The sequence below is a fragment of the Callorhinus ursinus genome, unplaced genomic scaffold (genome assembly GCF_003265705.2).
Source record: "Callorhinus ursinus isolate GAN/ISIS: 27379988/994484 unplaced genomic scaffold, GSC_fseal_2.0 scaffold4, whole genome shotgun sequence".
NCBI lineage: Eukaryota > Metazoa > Chordata > Mammalia > Carnivora > Otariidae > Callorhinus > Callorhinus ursinus.
In genome coordinates, this window is record NW_027397066.1 from 44,767,674 (window position 1) to 44,788,014 (window position 20,341).

General features: G+C 43.5%; 1 protein-coding gene across 2 annotated transcripts in view; it reads right to left on the minus strand.

Annotated features, from left to right (window-relative positions):
• The window catches only part of LOC112836105 (serine peptidase inhibitor Kazal type 2), a 137,205-nt gene that overhangs the window by 56,960 nt on the left and 59,904 nt on the right, over window positions 1-20,341 (minus strand). The gene's annotated exons all lie outside the window — the stretch shown is intronic.

The following is a 20,341-nucleotide window of genomic DNA, read 5'->3' on the forward strand; positions in this document are numbered from 1 at the left end:
TTTTACTTTCAAGCACACCCTGTTCCTTCACAAGGAAAAAAGAAGCCCACAGAGCAACATTTATTCATAAAGTCTCTATTCAGCTCTCCTTGCTTGTTTTTGGCTCAGGGTTTAGCAAACTGGTTCCCACAGAGCAAAAACCAGCGGGGGAGGTGAGGTTCAGAGTAGAGAACAGTAAAGAGACCTGCTCTTCCAGAATGCAATGGAAAACCACAATATCTCTGGATGAGTGGCATGAGCCCAGCGGTGACTTTATTCTCTACTTCCCCCTTTGGATGGGAGCCTGCCTACCTCAGGGCTGGCCAGGCTCATCTACCCATCCCTGCCCGTGCACGTCCTCTCTCTGAAAGGGGCTGCCTTGGGGGGAAATTGAATGGGCTCTTGGAGTGGCTGTCATGATAGAGTGATTCCCTATCTTAGAAGGAGACAAGTGAGCCATCCTTCTAGATGCTCAGGGAGAAAACCCTGGAATCATCCCTGATTCCTCTCTTTCTCCCTTCCTACTTCCAGTCCACTAGCATATCCCGTTGGCTCCACATTCAAAATTTCTTCAGCATCTGTATCAGTCGGTATCTATAACGATAACCGTCTAAGTCATAAAAGTCAGTATCTATACCCGTATGTGGTTCAGCAAGAGAAATAGAACCAGTCAGAGAGGCATAGTAAGAGATTCATTGCAAGGAGTTGGCTTACATAATTGCGGGGCTGGTTAGGAGAGTCTGAAGTCCGCAGGGTGGGCCCTCAGGCAAGGCAAGCAGGAATGCTGAGGCGCCAGGTGAAGCTGTTGTCCACCGGCAGAGGTGGTTCCTCATCCGGGAACCTACTCAGGTTCTGTGGTCTGCTCAGAGGGATCTTCACTGATGGAATCAGGCCCACCCTCAATCTAGGGTAATTTCGCTTACTTCAAGTCAACCCACTAGGGACTTCCATCACATCTACAAAATATCTTCATAGCAACACCCAGATTAGTGTTTGATTGAATAACTGCTGACTGTAGCCAGCTAAGTTGACCCTTAACACCTGCCATCCCGTTGTCGAAGCCACCATCATTTCTCCTCTGAATTACCACTGCATCAGCATCTTTACCAGTTTCCCTGTTTCTGCTCTGATCCTCCCTGCCCTTCCCCCTCCCCCAACTGTTTTCGGCAGAGTAGCTGGAGGGATCATTGCTCCATTGTTCAAAGTCCTGGTGATGGACAGAGTGATGGTTCCCCAAAGATGTCCATGTCCTAATCCCCAGTACCTGTGAGTCTGGTATCTTGAATGGCAAAGGGAACTTTGCAGGTGTGTTTACGGGATGGGGTGGGGGTGGGGAAATGGTCCTGGATTACCAGGTGGGCCCAGTCTAATCACATGGGTCCTTAAAAGTGGAAGAGGAAAGCCAAAGACTGAGAGAACTTGACCCTTCACTACTGGCTTTGAAACTGCAGGACGGGGCCACCAAGCCCCCAGCAAGAACAGGGGGCCTCAGGTGTACAATTTCATGGAACTGAATTCCTCTAGCACCGCTCAGAGGGCAACGAAACAGATTCTCCCACAGAGCTTCCAGGGTAAGGAATGCAGCCCTGCTGATAGCTTGGTTTTATCCTGGTAAGACAGTGTTGAGCTTCTGATCTATAGAACTGTAAGATACAAATGTATGTTGTTTAAGCCACTAGATTTGTAGTAATATGTTTTGGCAGCAACTTCCAGTCCCACTCAGTGTAAAAACCAAGCTCCTCAGAATCCCCTTCTCTCTGACCACATTTCCTACTACTCTCCCCCAGGCCCCCCTTACCCCCTCCATCCACTCCAGGGCCTGGACAAGACTGAAGCTCATGAGGCATCAGCCTTGAGGTGCCAAAAAATTCAGTACTCAAGATAAAGACCATTTTAATGAAATACCAAAATTAATGCAAAATAATCCATGGTACACAAAGTATAAAAACTTGGACACAAGGCAGGATTCAACCCTGCATTTGTACAGCCCGCTTCCCGCTAATGCCAGGTCTGATCTTTGTTGCTCTCAAACTCCCCGCACTTTCCCATTTGCTTTTGCCCCAAATATCAGCAAGGCTTTCTCCCTCACCTGCTGCAGGCTTTGCTCAAGTATCCCCTTCTTATGAGCCTTCCCTGACTCTCTATTTAAAGTAGCAGTGTCCCTCCCCAGCACTCCCTGTCCCCTTCCTTGTTTATATTTCCCCAAATATGTTACATATCTAATATTCTAGTTTGTTTATGTAGAGGGTAAAATTTCTCCTCTATCCTCCTAGGGTTTCTGGCTGGGATTGTCTTTTATGGATTAAGAGGAGAAGAGCATACAAATTTTAATAAAAGTTTGCCTGTACACAGGAGTCTTCACAGGAAAACACAGACCCAGAGAAGTATCTAGGCCCAAGTGCACTTATATACTAAGTTGGAAAAAAGAGTTTCAATTGTGGAAAAGTAACTAAAATATATGGAGAGACTAGAAGAAGATAAGAGTTATTTTAATAAGGCCTATGTGTACAAATTTCCCTCAACCTCGACTCCCTGTCTTTGGTGATAAAAATTTTCTTTTTCCTCCCGGTATCAGGAGGGCATCTTTCACACTGGGAGTTTCATCTCCCATTTTTGGGAAGAAAAGGAAAGGTTAGAGTGCTTTCCTTGTACCTGTCGTTTTTCAAGTGGCTTCAAAATAATATTCTAAAGCAGCATATTTTGAGGTGACCTGTTCTGAACCCCTTTGTTACTTATTGTTTGCTGCTATTTCATCAAAACCTAAGAGAATGTGGTAGGCCCTCAGGTAGGAGTGAAGGAGGGAGGGAGAGACAGAGGAAGTGTGGAAAGTATCAATGGCAGAACAGGGTGTGTAAGTACATTCAATGAAGAACTTTCTCGTTGATTTATTGAAGCTCAAGATCCCTGAAGAACTGTAGTAAATTTCAGTCTGTCTGTTTAAGGAAATCTTGATTTATAAGCAGGGTTATTTTTTCCTCTCCCAAAGGGGAAAACCATCAAAAGCCAGTATGTTCTATTAGATTAATTAGCAGATTTGGATTAGCTGTGTACTTTCTTTTCTAGGATATTAGCTCAATTCTGTTTGCACTGAAATTCTGAGAAATGTTTGAATCCCATGCAGTTTGCCCAAAATCCTTTGAGATAGTCTCTGCAAGCTATATTTAACAATCCCTAGAGATTTTAGTCTTGTCTAGTTTACCCTCAATTAAAAATTCCATTTTGATCCCTTTTCTCTATTTTTTGAGTGGATTCTAATGGATCTATTGTCAAAGATTAGTGATAACTTGCATTATAAATTGTTCTTTTATGGGCGCCTGGGTGGCTCAGTCGTTAAGCGTTTGCCTTCTGCTCAGGTCATGATCCCAGGGTCCTGGGATCGAGCCCCGCATCGAGCCCCGCATCGGGCTCCCTGCTCAGCGGGAAGCCTGCTTCTCCCTCTGTCCCTCCCCCTGCTTGTGTTCCCTCTCTCGCTATCTCTCCCTGTCAAATAAATAAATAAAATCTTTTAAAAAATGTTTTTTTATGCCACAGTAAACAGAACATTGTAATAAATGTCTTACAAGGTTGATGAGAGTCAGGGTTTAGCTGGAATATATGAACTGGGGTTTAATCAGAGCGAATTACAGTTGGTGGCACAGACTGAATCCTGAAAATTGTGGGCCCAGATGGCCAATGTGGGCATTTGTAGGACAATTAAGCTGAGGAAGTGGGTTAGGAGAGAGAAGGGAGGGGTGGAAGGAGGCAAAGATGGGGAGGTGGGGAGCAGGGGGTAGAGAGAGACTCAGAGACAAACCAGGAATAATGGACTCCATTCCTGAGTGCTCTTCCAGTCCCCAGCCTTGAGTCTTTGCTGCCTGTCCATGAACCCCCATGAGCTCTCCCCTACAGCCTTCCTTGAGCTAAACTGAGGGGTTCTTTGTTCCCTGTACTTGGAAGAGCTGACTGGATTGTATATTCTTGAGGATGGTCATTGAAAAAGCAAAAATTTCCTTGAGCACACTTGGGAAACCACAGGCAGGTTCATGCAGTCTTTTCCACTGGAATTAAAGAGTGGGTTTTGATGGTTTTAGTGTATGAAAGAAAAATTAGAAGAGAAAAAAAAAGGAAAAATTAGTTCAACTAAATGTAGTATCTTGGAATGGATCCTAGAACAGAAAAAGGATCTTGGTGAGAAAACTGGTGAAATCTGAATAAAGTCCGGAGTTTGGTTAATAATCATAGTAACAGCAATTTCTTAAATTTGACATGTACCATGGTTATGAAAGATGTTAACATTAAGGTAATCTGGGTGAAGGGTATACAGAACCTGTGCTATCTTTGCAGCTTTCCTGGAGGTCCAAACTTATTCCAAAATAAAAAGTATTAAAAAAAAAAAAAAAGCTTTCAGGGGCACCTGGATGGCTCAGTCGGTTAAGTGACCAACTTTTGGTTTCAGCTCAAGTCATGATTTCAGAGTCGTGAGATCGAGCCCCACATCAGGCTCTGAGCTGGGTATGGAGTCTGCTTAAGATTCTCTCTCTCTCTCCCTCTGCCCCTCCACTGCTTGTGCATGCTTTGTGCACAAGCTTGCTCTCTCTCAAAAACTCTCAATTCCTAGATTGAGAAGGAAGTGGTAAGATGAAATGGAAACAGCAACTATAATAGGGGTCAGAAAACTAGAGTGAAGCCTGGAGAAGCTTGGTTTAAGTCCATGCTTGGCTCCTTCCTAGCTGCGCAGCCTTGGCCAAGACACTTCACCTCTCTGATATTCAGTTCCCTCACAAATTCCTAGTGCCATTTGGGGGAAGTGAACAATGACCCTGACCATGATAGCATGGCGGGATGAGCAGGGGTGGGGTGGGGGGGTTGGTGGTGGTGTAGGAAGGAGAGGGAACTGGTCTAGCCTGGACACCGGGACTGCGTATAAACGGATTCAACCCTTGGCTTGTGGTACTTACTTTATGCACTTGGACAAGTAAAGAGAAAAGATCACTGTCTTCCATGCCGTGATGAGAGCCTCTTCAGAGATGTATGTTATGTATGTAGAAAATTACATATCACTGTGTACACACATTTCGTGGGTCACCTTTCAGGTAATATGTCCTTGGCATTTTTAGTGTCTATAGTTGTCCTCATAAATATTTTAACTGCAAATTAAAACACACATACATGTTTATATATATGCCTCCCCTGCATAGAATATGTTTTATACATAAATATATTTATAGATAAATATATATAAAACATATATACATATAAAATATACAATGGTAAATATGCTGCTTTGGCATATATAATATATGCCAAGGTAACATACTGGTCAAGACAGAGGCTAGAGTGCAGTTCTGGGTTTGAATTCTAACTCCACCACTAACTGTGTGGTGCCCTATGCTTCATTTTTCTCACACAGGGAAAAGACAGAATGTGCTTCTAAAGACCATTGAGGGCGCCTGGGTGGCTCAGATGGTTAAGCGTCTGCCTTCGGCTCAGGTCAGGATCCCAGGGTCCTGGGATCGAGTCCCGCATCGGGCTCCCTGCTCCTTGGGAGCCTGCTTCTCCCTCTGCTTCTCTCTCTCTCTCTCTCTCTCCCTCTCTCTCTCTCCTCCTCTGTCTCTCATGAATAAATAAATAAAATCTTTAAAAAATAAAAAAATAAAAAAATAAAGACCATTGAGACAAGCTGATGTAGTTTATGCAAATAGAACATAATGTCTGACTGTAAACACTCAATAAAAGATTGGCTTTGATTATAACAAAATTGTGACAGTTTGTAATAACTTGAACATTACAAAAATGTAAAAATCTTCCATAATTCCACCCCCACCACCCAAGACATTCACTACAACTGTTTGGTGCCCATTTCTCCTCTCCCACTTCCCGTTTGGGGTCTTTGAATTTTTCTAGTCCGTTTGTGTGAACTCCTTCTGTTAAAAATGGTAGTCCTTTGTCTTTATTTGTTGAATATTTCCCCCAATCTGTTGTTTATTTTTTGTTTTGATTGTTGGTTTGGAGGTTGCATGGAGGTTTGATAAACATGATTTCATAGCCTATGTAAGTGATATGTTTTTTTTTTTTTTAATTTTATTTATTTGAGAGAGAGAGTGAGAGCGAGCATGAGCAGGGGCAGGAGATAGGGAGAGGCAGACTCCCCGCTGAGCAGGGAGCCCGATGCGGGGCTCAATCCCAAGAACCTGGGATCATGACCGGAGCCGAAGGCAGACACTTAACCAACTGAGCCACCCAGGTGCCCCTGTGAGTGATATTTCTGTTCATACCCAGCCTGATTTCCTTTTCTTGAAAAAGTTCAGGGGGGTGTAGATAGAATCAAGACCTTGAGGAAAGGGGCTGGATTTGGGTGCTCTGTGTCTGGTCCATCACGGTGGCACCTTCTGAGATGTCCTTGTTCCCATCTGGTCTTCAGTTCTGTGTCCATGCAGATCCTAACCCAAGGCCTCTTCAGGTCCACTGTCTGCCAGTGCCATGACTGGGACCCTCCTGGACACATCACTGATCCTGTCTTGTTCTGGCAGATGTTCGGGCCTGTGGGGAATGCTGAGGCCAGCTCGGGCCTTCTCAACCTATATGAGCCACACACCATTTTTCCTTTCCTCTCCTGCACGAGGCTGAGCTTCAGGAACTCTGGGGTCTTCTTCATGTTCCTTTCATTCTTTAGTTTACAGGTGTATCTTCCTAGGAAGCCCTATCTGAACAACCTTTGTAGGTGGATGAATATTTGTGCGCCAGGAGCTGGTGGGGGTGGGGATTTTTTCGGAACGACAGCTGTGATGGAGCAGAGGGAGAGCTTGAATCAGGGTATGGATGCAGCAGAGGCTTCTGCCAGCTCCTAAGGGGGCTCTGAAGGTGGATGACCCCTCAGAGTCCTCCGCAGGTAAAGCTAGTAGGCCAGAAGAATCATTATTGGTTGTCTCTAGGGAGGGAGTGTAATCTTGGGCGAGGCAGCCTCTCGCCTGCCCTGGGGAGGGACTCCTGGTGAGAAGTCCGTGTTCCTGGAAGCTGGAGGGAATGAGTGTTCAGTCCTGAAGGGGGTATGTGGGCAGCCACCATGGCATCCCCCACTGGCCTCTGAGCTTTCTTTGTGCCCCTGGCCCCTCTCTCTCCTCACCCATTGGACTGTAGACTCTTTATCGAGTCTCGAAGGGATAGCCTGGCTTTTGTATATTCTCTTCCCAATTTATTGTGTTTGCCCTGAGGCCTTGGATTTTGAAATTCCAAAGCCAAAAATGAGTGTCCTTTGTTCACATTCTGCTGTGTCATCGTTTCCCTGAGACAACGGAACAAAATGCCTGGCCGCCTAAACAGTGGGGCCAGGAAAGAGTGATAGGAAATACCAGGACAAAGTTTCAACGTATTATCCTGCCACACTCGGAAAACAGTACACAACGTGTATTTAAGGTTTACGTGAAGCAAACGACCCAAAATGATGCTCCACAAATCCTTACCTGGTGAGGACATAGAGCAGAGAAAGGGATTCTGAAAAAGGCGCCAGAGCACACCTTGTGAGAGAAAATCTTTCAGAATCCTCAGGGGTTGCGGTAAGAAGGGATTGGTAAAATCTTCAGTCAAAGAGAGCCTAGATGGATTTAGAAATCCGAGAGCCTTGTGAAAGCGGGATCTTTTCAGACGCTAGAAGAGGTGGGATCCAGAGAACAGAATGCTTCTTGACGGAAGGAGGGAAGTCTCTTTCATTTGACCTAGAGGGGAAGAGGAGGGTGAGAGTTGCACTGGCGGAAAGGCAGGGAACCATGGGCTTTCCCTCAAATGGTGTCTTTTCACTAAGAAGCTGGAGGCAAGGTCATTCCATGCAAGCAAAGGAGGAAATGCTCTCTCGGAATGAATTTTGACAAGAGAACCTTGAAATAGCTCCAGGGGAGCAAAAGAAAGCCCTTCCCAGGGACGTAGGGAAGGAAGTGTCACTGGGCAGCTCAAGAACCCACAGAAATAGGCGTTACTCACTGAGGTTGGGAGTGTTTCGCTGTTCACATTCAGAACAGCACAGGTGCGGGCTCAGATAAGGAAGGGTGATGATGGATTGATTAGTTGATTTATTTATTTTTTTTACTTTAAATTAAAAAAATTGAGCTATAATTGACATATTAGTTTCAGATGTACAACGTAATGATTCTAGGGGCGCCTGGGTGGCTCCGTCAGTTAAGCATCCGACTCTCGGTCTCAACTCAGGTCATGATCTCCAGGTTGGGAGATCAAGCCCCTTTTGGGCTCTGCACTCTTCGGGGGAGTTTCCTTCTCCTTCTCCCTCTCTCTCTGCCCCTCCCCTTGCTCTCTCATTCTCTCTTTCCCTCTGAAATAAATAAATCTTTTTTTTTTTTTTAAGATTTTATTTGTCAGAGAGAGAGCATAAGCAGGGGGAGTGGCAGGCAGAGGGAGAAGCAGACTCCCCTGCCAAGCTAGGAGCCCAATGCCCAGACTCAATCCCAGGACCCTGGGATCATGATCTGAGCTGAAGGCAGGCACTTAACTGACTAAGCCACCCAGGCATCCCTGAAATAAATAAATCTTAAAAAAAAAAAAAAAAGACAAGGCTGTGAACATAAAAAGAAATAAGTACTGCTACACCTACAGCACGGATGAGCCTTGAAAATATTACACTAAGTAGGAAAGACCAGCCAAGAAAGACCACATACTGTATGATTCTATTTATGTGAAATGTTCAGAATAGGCAAATCCATAGAGAAAAAGCAGTTTTTGCCAGGGGCTGGGGAGAGAGGGAAATGAAGAGTGACTTTTTTTTTTAAAGATTTTATTTATTTACTTAGTGACAGTCCATGTGAGTCAGGGGAGGGACCGAGAGAGAGGGAGACAGAATCTCAAGCAGACTCTGCACTGAGCATGGAGCTGGAAGTGGGGCTCGATCCCATGACCCTGAGATCATAACCTGAGCTGAAACCAAAAGTCAGATGCTTAACCAACTGAGTCACCCAGGTGCCCCAAGAGTGACTTCTTCAGTGACTTCTTCAGCTCACAAAGGAAGTGAGCTTCCTTGTGGCAAGATAAAAATGTTCTGGAACTCGATAGTGACAATTGTTGCACAATACTATGAATGCCACTGAATTATACACTCTAAAATGGTTAAAATGGTGAATTCTATTCTGTGTATTTGTGTGCAAGTGTGCACGTACACATACACACAACTCGAGGCTGTGGAAAAATTTGGGGAAAGCCAGCACAGGTGGTTCATTTATTATAATTGCCACCATCACCACCACCACCTGCCCAGGACATAGTCCCAGCCCTACATCCTGGCCAGACTCCTTCCCTTGATTCTTGACCTGCCCACAGCTCTGCAGACCCATGTGTCCAGCCCATAGGTATGGATAGATGGCCTCTAAACTTCCTTCCAAGTCTGAGACCCTCTGATCTTCTGATTCATCTGTGGGACACTCCTTCCTTTTCTCCTTCCCATAGACTCTCTTACTTAGAGATATACCAGGATGACCTACAGAGGGAGGAGCAAGAAATCTGGAATCCACTGAATCCACATTCAGATCTCTGCTTTGTCAATGTACTTGCTCTATGACCAGAGACTCCGTGAGCTTCCTGCTTCCTTGGCTATAAGGGGGAGATTATGACTACCCCCTTGCCAGAACACTGCAGGGATTAGCAATGTCAGTGGGGCTGGCACAGAGTAAAAGCTAAATACATATTTCTAATTGTTGCCTTTTTTTTTTAATCAGAGAAACTCGGAAATTCCTATCAAGAAGTAGCTATTTAACCACCATAGTGGGATTTAACCAACGTAGCGGGATCTAAATTTTTAAATCTACTTGGCAAAGCCCAGAAACTTCTAGGCCCAAGTAGATATTCATGGGATTAGAATTACCTTTGAGGCATGCCTTGCCAAAATTAGATAACAGCTAAGTAATAATAATTAGACTTTATATGTGTCAACCAGATTTGCTATAGATTAGGGCTGAAATGAGGGCATAATCTTATGTAAAAATCAAAGCCACACGATCATATTATCTCAACAGAAAAGAAAACAACAGAATTACAACATGCCACTGCCCTTTGCATGAAGGAACTAAGCCCTGGGCTGCCCTCTCAGCAAAAATCTGCTTTAACAGAAGCCAATAAGACAATAAATGGAAATCCAAACTAACTTTGGAGTAAAATCTAAGATGTATCCATGAAGGAGGGAGGCCAAGGTGTTGTGGTACTTCTGCCTCTCCCAAGGACTCTATAAACCCCTGAGGCCTAACTTGTAATTCTGTAAGAGGTTCCCAGGTCTTCAAACCTTTCTTTACTTATGTTGGCAAAGCCCTGCAGCCTGCTGGTTGAGAAAAGTTAGTGCTCCCCAGATTTTCCATGAGCTCTTGTCTTAGTTTGAGCCCCCCTCCACCCCAAAGCAGAATCTGACAGAAGCACTTGGCGTAGGGAATTTACCAGAGAGATCATCTGAAGTAGGAGTGATGGAGGAGGGAAGGTGATGTCAAGAAGGAAAGTATGTTATCAAGATGAGAAAGGACAGGTTTCCTACCACTATACCTAAAGGTGAGCCTTTATCACCAGCTTTCATCTCCCAGGGATTGGAAGTTACTGAGAGGGACATGAATTCTCCTGTACCTGGGGTTATTCTTACCTGTGGGCTCTGGGCTGAGCAAGGTCTCATGGTGTTGGAGAAGGCCCTAGGGCAGGATGCTGAAGGACAAGACCTCACGCTTACAAGAGGGATGCTGTTGGTGAGAACAGTAGCCATGGCTGAGCTCAGAGGTGGCCAAGGCAACAGAACATGGGCCACCAAATATGTTTGTTTCAGCACTCTTACATTGCCCAGCCTCTCTTGCAGCAAGGTTGTGGTCATGTGATCCTTGAGTCTTCTTGGAGGCATCTGACAAACCCAAAACCATACTCTTTCTACTCCTATCCACTTCACCAGGGAGGCAACAACCTCAAGGCCAGTGAAGGATGGACATAGGAGGGAGTTGTTTCTCAAAGTCAGGCAACAGCGTCAGCATAGGAACTGTGAGGATTAGGAGATCCTTCTTCTGTTCCTTTCCCTCTGAGGAGCTAGACCTAACAACAGGAAGCTGACATGTTTTGATAGAACCTCTCATCTTCTTGTAAATGTATATGTAAACTTAGGATTTGTTTAAAAAGTTCTGGCTTTGAGGCACCTGGGTGGTGCAGTCGGTTGGGTGACCAACTCTTGGTTTCAGCTCAGGTCCTGATCATCAAGGTTGTGAGGCTGAGCCCTGTGGTGGAGACCCGTGCTCAGCAGGGAGTCTGCTTGGGAATTTTTTTTCTCCCTCTCCCCCTCCCACTCATATTCTATCTCTTTCTCAAATAAGTCTTTTTTTAAAAAAAAGTTCTGCGGGGCGCCTGGGTGGCTCAGATGGTTAAGCGTCTGCCTTCAGCTCAGGTCATGATCCCAGGGTCCTGGGATCGAGCCCCACATCGGGCTCCTGGCTCAGCGGGGAGCCTGCTTCTCCCTCTGCCTCTCTCCCTGCTCATGCTCTCTCTCTCTCTCTCTCTCTCTCTCTCTCTCTCTCTGTATCTCTGTGTCTCAAATGAATAAATAAAATCTTTAAAAAAATAAAAAAAAATTTAAAAAGTTCTGCATTTGAATTTCATTGGTTTGGTTAAAATCACATGTCCATCCCTCAACCAGTTACTGTGGCCAGGGTGTGGAAGATTCTGATTGAAGAGTCCTAGCTCATGTGACCTATACATATCAGCCTTGTCTACAACCCCTGAAGGTGAAGCCCAGTGGTAAATCAGGGTGAAATTACTTTAAGAAAAAGATAAATAAATGCTGGATAGTAAAAGCAACATATCTACAGCACACGCTTGTTTTTTAATTCTTTATTGGGGTATCACTTAAAGCAGGTGAACTATACCAACCTTAACCATACAGCTTGATAACTTTTTACATACACACTTGGATAATCACCACCCAAATCAGTATTATTTTCAGAAACTTCAAAGTCTCTCTTGCGCCCTTTCCTCATCATAACTCCCCAAAGAAAACCACTACTCTGACCTCTAACACCATAGATTATTTTGCCTGTACTTGAACTTCATATAAGTGGAATCTTTTGTGTTTGGCTTCTTTCTCTCAATATTATGTCTGTGAATATACAATGGGATAGTATTCAGCCGAAAAAAATGAGATCTTGCCATTTGCAGCAACATGGATGGTCCTGGCGGACATTATGCTAAGTGAAATAAATCAGAGAAAGACAAATACCATACGATTTCACTTATACATGGAACTTAAAAAACAAAACAAATGAACAAACAAAAAGCAGGAACAGACACGTGAATATAGAAAACAAATGGGTGGTTGCCAGAGAGGAGGGGCATGGAGGGATGGGCAAAAGGGTTAACAGGACTGGGGATACAGGCTTCCAGTTATGGAATGAATAAGCCACGGGTATGAAAGGTACAGCTGAGTGCAGCCGTCATTTTAGAAATGGGGGTCATTTTAGAAATCTGCCTATCACAACCACCTAGAACCTCTATTCTTCCCCTAAACTTAGGATCTGTTTTGCTGAGGATAATTCTCTGGTAGTCATCTTCACCATCTTGGTTGAGCTAAAGCAGAAAAATCTTATAATCTTAAATTTTGCTATACAAAGAATAGCTAATGCTTATCTGGTGCTAACTGCATGCCAGGATTTACCGTGAGCATTATATGAGCATAATATTAATATAAATATTAACTCAGTCCTCACAACAACAGTGGACCCAGTTGTTAATTCATTTTATAGACAAAGCACCTGAGTCATAGGGAAGTCTCTAGCCAAAGGTCACTCAGCTATTAAGTGGTAGAAATGGGATTTGAGATTCCAGAGTTTGGTTCCAGAATTCCTACTGGTAACCATTCTGCTAGTCTACAACTTGAATATAAGCTGGGGGGTGCAATGTTGTCCAGTCTCAGCATGTTATGATATTAAAACAAAACATTAAAAACATAAAACATTGAGTAACCAAAACAGAAATTCCAACATTTAATTATCATTAAAAGATTCTGTTGAAACTCTCCAGCAACATGTTTTGTGTTCAGAGCCCTTCATTTGCCAAGTCTCCCCTTCAAATGTTCTCTGAAACCCAGCCCAGGCTATTTTTCATTTTCTTTTTCCCTATTTCTCTCTTAGCTACTTATTATATAGGTTGACTTGGTCTTCTGGCTTCATTCTTTATTATATTGTTTATTTAGCCCATGACCTGAATTTTACAGAGCAAAGGGTAATCCTGGAATTAACCAAGCCACCAGGAATTTACCTCTTTCCCAGTTGTCCCATCTGGTTTCTCTTTCCCTATTTCTATGTCAGAAGGAAAACACAGAACATGTAGACAGAATTCTCCTAAGTGAGGAAAGGAGAGGGAGAAGCTGAGCAATCAAGAGAAAATTCTCTTTAGGTGGTGGAGGATGTGGAGGACAGGAGGCTAGGAACACATAAGCTGATAATCCTGGTCTTTGTCACATTCCAAGAGATACGTGACTATTGTGCAATGTTCTGTCACAAATGAGGCTGCCAAGCGGAGAACCTTCCTTCTCAGATCTCACTCATCTAGCTCTTTCCTCTGAGACTGTGAGTTGGGTTAAACCACATGGAGAATCAGGGAGAATGGGAGATGCTTCCAGTTCTCCAACCCACTCTGCCAACCAACAGACCCCGGGTCCCCACTTTGCTTCCAAGCCTGGAGTCAGTTCACCAGAAGCTTGCAAGAACTGATTCGGGAAAGATGAAGTAGCCATGCTTCATTTTCTCTCAAAGTAAAACAGGACTGTTAAATCCTACAGTAGCTTCCTCTGCAAAGTCCCTCCTCCAATGGTCCCTCTTATCTGTTCCTGCTGCCAACACCTCCATTCATTCATAACTTCTGCACTGATCTCTTCAACTGTCCCCTAAGTCATACCCCACTTCCTGTCTTTTTCTCCACCTCAATCCATTTTACCTACCACTGCCAGTTTAACCTTCCTCAGTGCCAATCTAATCTTATGACCCCTTTGCTCAAAATCTCAGTTGCTCCCCTTTCTCTGTAAATTCTCATCAGAAACTTCAAGATCCCCAAAGCTCTCTTTCTAGACATATTCTTCTACATGTATTGTATGATCTATCTAAAATAGATGACTCACTGATTGCCAAGCACTCTGTACTTCTCTGCCCCATGCCTCCTACCCCTATCATTCCTCTCGCCTCCGAAACCTTCCCTCCCACCCTCCCATGGTAACAAATTCAAAGACCATCAGAAATGACCACCTCCCTTAAGAAACATATCCAGATAATTACAACTTAATATGATTTCTCCCTTCTTTCATTTCCCGTATCATTCAACTTAATATGATTTCTCCCTTCTTTCATTTCCCGTATCATTCATTTTATCTTCTTTATGGCATTTTTCTCATATTTATAGCATAATCCATATGCCACTCAATTATTAGAAAGTACATGCTTTGAGAGAAGTGTTTTCTTGTTGAACTTCAAATATCCTACAGTGCCCAGCAAGAAGTCTTAAACATGTACATGTTAAACATTCAGTAAGTAGTATTTGAATTGAAGTTTGGACTTCTCTGGTCCTAATTTATTATCTAATTTATCATTTTACATCTTTTGTTGGAATAAGCAAGACACATTCCTTTAAAGAAGGAGGGCATGAAGAAAAGAACTGTAGAGGCCCTTGACCTGGGCAGTCATGGTTATGTACATTACATAGCTTACATTTCACCAAGGTCCATGAGCATTTAGTCTCTGGGTGTTACCTAGTGAGCAATGCTTTTAACTAACCTGACCTCATGCTTTTCAACCCTGTCACCTACCACTCTCAGAGGGAATGTGGCACAGGACATGTCAAACAGGAAAGTTACATCAAGTCAAGTCTACAAATACCCATTCAAGGGCACCTGGGTGGCTCAGATGGTTGAGCGTCTGCCTTTGGCTCAGGTCATGATCCCAGGGGTCCTGGGATTGAATCCCGCATTGGGCTCCTTGCTCAGCGGTGAGTCTGCTTCTCCCTCTCCCTCTGCCTCTCCCCCTGCTTGTTCTCTGTCTCTCTCGCAAATGAATAAATAAAATCTTTAAAAAAAAAAAATACCCATTCAACACCTACTATGAACCAGCATTCTGTTAAGTGCTGGGGACAGAGAAATGAACAAGAATGATATGGCATGGGTGCCTCTGAAATATAATTCCAATAGAAGTAGCTAGCAGGTACTGATAGCTTATAGACCAGGCCCTGGACTCATGTCTGACATGCATTGTTTCACTTAATACTCACAGCAATCCCTAGCATCACCCTCATTTATAGTTGGGAAAATGGAGGCTTAAAGAAGTTAAGTATTTTGCCCTAGATTAGCAGGCAGTGGAACTAGGATTTAAACCTAGGGTTTAGGATTTGGGTGCATTCTTAGAAGCACTTACTCTGCTTCCTCAATACGTTTCTGTTCTCAAAATAGATTCTTGCTCTTTTTATTCTTTGAGTCTTGCAATGTAGCTTTGGGTGAAGGTACGTATAACATAAACAATCTTGCCTTGCTTTGCCCCTGGAGATTCCATATGTCCATAGAGAAACCTCCCCCTGGATTTCTCCAACATTCCTTCATCTATAACACTCAGACTGAGGGAGCCTGTGGGCAGAGGGAGTGCAGGCTCATATATCTATCTTAAAGATACCCCTTCCACATTCCTCTACCCTGATACCCTTGACTATGTGTTTCATCCATTTCTATTGTATGAGTTTTTGTAAATCTCTTCAAATCCTTTGTGGAGCAGGTAATGCATAAGTAAATCAAATATGCCTAACACCTGCTCAGTATGTCACATTAATGTAGGCTAAAAATGCCTGATGTGTGAAGAAGTCTGAGAGAATGTCTTCTGTGGTTTCCATTTCACTTCACAGAAATGTTTCTTTGGGGTTATTCGGCTCCTCACCCCCACTGCTTCTGGACTACTCCCCTATAATTCTTTTGCATATAGAGCTTTCTGGAACATTTCCTCTGAAGAATGGATTCTCTAACAGAAGTTCAGTTTCTCATTGGGAGAAATGAAATTACTGACGGGAATGTAAAATGGTACAACCACTGTGGAAAATGGTATGGTGGTTCCTCAAGACATTAAACATAGAAGCACCATATGATTCAACAGTTACACTTCTGGGTATATACCCAAAAGAAGTGAAAGCAGGGACTCAGATACTTGCACACTCGTATTCACAACAGCATTGTTCACAACAGCCAAAAGGTGGAAGCAACCCAAGTGTCTGTCAGTGGATAAATAGATAAACAAAATGGAGCAAACATATAAAAATATTATTCAGACTTAAAAAGGAGGAAATTCTGACACATGCTACAATAAGGATGAACCTTGAAGACATTATGATAAGTGAAATGAACCAGGCAAAAAAAGGACATGCAATATGATTCCACTTACATGAGGTGCCTATAATAGTCAAATTCATAGAGTCAGAAAATAGAATGGTGAGTGTCAGGGGCTGAGGAATGAGAAGTTGCTGTTTAATAGGTACATAATTTCAATTTGGGAAAATGAAAAAGTTCTGGAGATGAATGGTGGTAATGGTTGCACAACAGTGTGAATATATTTAATGCCACTGAACTATGTATCCTTAAAAGTAGGTAAAATGGTAAATTGTATGTTATATTTTGCCACATTTTTTTAAGTTCAATTTCTCACTTAATGAAAGAGGAATCTGAGTTTCAAGGTGAAGTGGCTTGTCCGAGGTCACTTGGCAAAATGAGTGGCACAGTTGGGAAGTAGAACTCAGGGCTGCTGGCTATCAGGCCATGGCTCTCCCTGTTGTAATAGTCCTCTCTGTGGGGACAAAGGGTCCAGAGGAGACTCCAGGGAAACTCAGGAAATCAACATCCTCTAGAGTCAGAAAGTGTTCCCACAGCAGCCCATTTTCCTCCTCTGTGGCCTTGCTATCTTCCTTCCATATTTTTTTTCTTCATTCCAGTTTTGTCTCCTTTTATTCCCTAAACCAAATGCTCTTGATGGTTAAAGCAAGCAAGGTCCTCCTGGCAAGGTCCTGAAGAAGCAAATGCAGATGGAATGGGCTCCAGTGGAAAATGTATGTATAGATGGGGATTTTTCTGTTTCCTCCAACTCTCTTGGCTCTGAACTGTTGGGATTTCATTCAAAGTGGAATTTCCTGCCCTAGGTAGGCTCCTAATGCAAGAGTTTTGTTTTCCCATGTGTGTCTCTCCTGAGCTTGCTGGTTATCTCCCATGGATGCTCCTGGCTGCTGTGCTCTTGCTGCCCTGCCCATTGAACTTGAACAGCACCTCCTTTACTGGAAAAGCATGCCCTGGCAAGCTCTGAGGGCACGTCCTGTCCAACCAGAGAGAGGGCACACCCTTGGGAAACAGGTTGTTTCACCCACTGCAAAAACATCTCCCTTGGAGTGCTCAGTATACAAGGAGAGCGGCCTCAGAGCAAACAAAGTCAAGATTTTATTTGGTCTTCGGATGGACCAAAGACTTAACCTAGGGTAGGAAGGCAAAGAAAGGTGTTGAGGGGCACCTGGGTGGCTCAGTTGGCTAAGCGTCTACCTTTGGCTCAGGTCATGATCCCAGGGTCCTGCTTCTCCCTCTGCTCCTCCCCCTGGCTTGTGCTCGCTCTTGCTCTCAAATAAATAAATAAATAAATAAATAAATAAATAAATAAATAATAAATAAAATATTGAAAGAAAGGAAGGAAGGAAGGGAGGGAGGGAGAAAGGAAGGAAGGAAGGAAGAAAGGTGTTGAGAGTTTGAAAACCACCCTAAAGCTAAGATGAACCTTCTGCCAGTAGGTCAGCTAATGCTGTGAAGGGAAACAATTTTTTTCAATCTCTAGTCAATAAATATGTATTGAGCATCTCTCATGGACTAGACACTGTAGTAGGAGCTGGGGATATCTGATGAATGACAGAAATAAGTTCTCTGCCCTCATGGAGATTATAGTCTAGTGGAGGAAGAGAACTAAGGAAACAACTAAATAAGAACATGTTAGACTGCGAAGTGCTAGGGAGAAAGCAGTGAAATGATGATGGGTAAGGGCAGTAGGTGGAGGCAGTTAGGCCGCTGCTTTAGACAAGGTGGTTGGAGAAGGCCGCCATGAGAAAGCAAATCTAAGCTGAGACCTAAAAGACGATAGGAATATATGAAAAGCCAGAACAACACATGCAAAAGCTACAAGACAGAAAGAGGGTAGCGTGTGTGAAGACCAGAAGGGCCACTGGCATGGCAGAAGGATGGGGAGTGAGGGAGATAAGAGGCCATGTCAAATGGGTCTTGGTGGGGACCCTACAGAGGGAGTTTGGCTTTTATTCAAAGGGGAATAAAAGGAGGTCTTTGAAGGTTTTAACATAGATGGAAATGATTGAGAACAGACCTCACCTCCTTGGCTGAGACTTCCCTACTCTGATCATTCAATTCTCCAAATTACTGGGTCTCAGTTTTAAATAAGCCCATCTCTGCTCTCATGCTGAAGGGTAGAAATTGGGCTGTCAGAAATTCCAGGGACCCCCGAGATTCCTGAATGGACTGGGCCATGTTAAATCAACTTGAATATGTTTCCATCCCTTCATCTGCTTTTAAGGTGTTGGAATTCAGCATTAAAAGCCTCCTCCTGTCTGAGGCCTGACAAAGCAGAAGGAAGCTCAAGAACAATCATTGATCTCACTGCATCTGGAGTAAAGATCAGGCCAGCTGATCTTTAAATTAAAAGTACAGATTTCTTTTCATGCCTCCTCACACTTAACAACTGAAATTAAGCAACAGGCATTGAACTGGTGAATGATGAGTTCATCAAAAATCTATCTAGACATATTTATGTATCAGAACTACAATTAACCTTAATTGAGGCTCACCCATCTGCTCCCCATTGCCCTGCCCTCACCCCCACCGACAGAGGAAATCCCAACCCACTCCCCACCTGTAACCAGGAAAAATAGAAACTGTTTTATGAGAACATATGGACCCAGAGCCCTTTTACAGAGTAATTAGCTATGTCCATCTATGTTCCCTATAACTCTGGACTGGACTATGGGGTATGGAAAACAGGTTGACATCTGGAAGAAATGTAGGGAAAGTATACGTTCCAGCTGGAAAGGTAGGATTCTGGCCCGTTTTCCTTTCCACTGAAGGATTGTCTTTCCTTGGTCACTTAAAGTATTCCTGGCTCCTGCTTGACTTCTTTCTTTTCTTTCATTAGTCCCACAGATATCTTTTGAGCAGTTAATATATGTCATGCAAAAATGTCTTTATGAGTCTTTTCTGGAATGATATAGTAGAAGAGCTTGAATTCTGAAGTCAGAAGACTTCAGTTTTAAGTCCAGGGAGATTTTGCTTGCCTGGAGCAAATAATTTTACTTCCCAAAATTTTGGTATCTGCTTTGGCAACCTAAAGGCTGCCCTGGGGCTCAAATATAATAGTAAGTGTGAGAGTTCTGTAAATCATAAAGTGCTTCAAAATGATAGTTGGGTTTTGAGGATATTGCATTTGCTTTAAGATTGATCTCCTTGTGGTCACTCACAACCTCTAGCCAGAAGAAGCTAATGAAGGTAAAGCTTCACTTGTACACGCTCCATCCAGCGCCCAGTGAGCAGTCCTAACAATGTATTCTGATGGTCATATGTCTTTGTAAAGTTTGGGAAATAATGATATATTTTTTAAAGATTTTATTCATTTATTCATGAGAGACAGAGAGAGAGAGAGAGAGGCGGGGGGAGAAGCAGGCTCCCAAGGAGCAGGGAGCCCAATGCGGGACTCGATCCCAAGACCCTGGGATCATGACCTGAGCCGAAGGCAGACGCTTAACCATCTGAGCCACCCAGGCGCCCGGGAAATAATGATATTTTAACAGCAATTGGTTAAGACCACTATGTCTTTCCTCTCCGACTTTTTCACCACCAATCTTTCCCTATTGAACAGTGATGAGTGGCAATAGGCATTTTTGGTATCTGGCCAAAGAGAAGTTGAGTTGGGGATACATGAAGTTTGGACTGAGTGGCACATATTTCTGTAGTTGGCAGTCACTTCCATGTGTAGTGAGGTTATCACCAGGCGTCCTAGTATAGGAATGGCTTCCAGGAATTCTCCTGACTCTACAACGTCAACTCGTTTGGCACCATAACATCAAAGTTCAGGGCCAAGGGCAAAATGGTGATATGAACAGGTCCCATGGTACCCAGCACCCAGTAATGGAAGAGCAATAAGTTTGGGAACATATGGAACCAAAAGCTAGTCTTCAGAAAGTTCTTTGAATTATTAAATATATAAAATTGTAAGTAGAAGATTCAGTTCTCACTTACATCTAGTTAAAAGTTTGCTACTATCAGAAATATACTTGATAGTACAGCATACACAATTATTAAACCATCAATTTTTTTTCTTTTTTG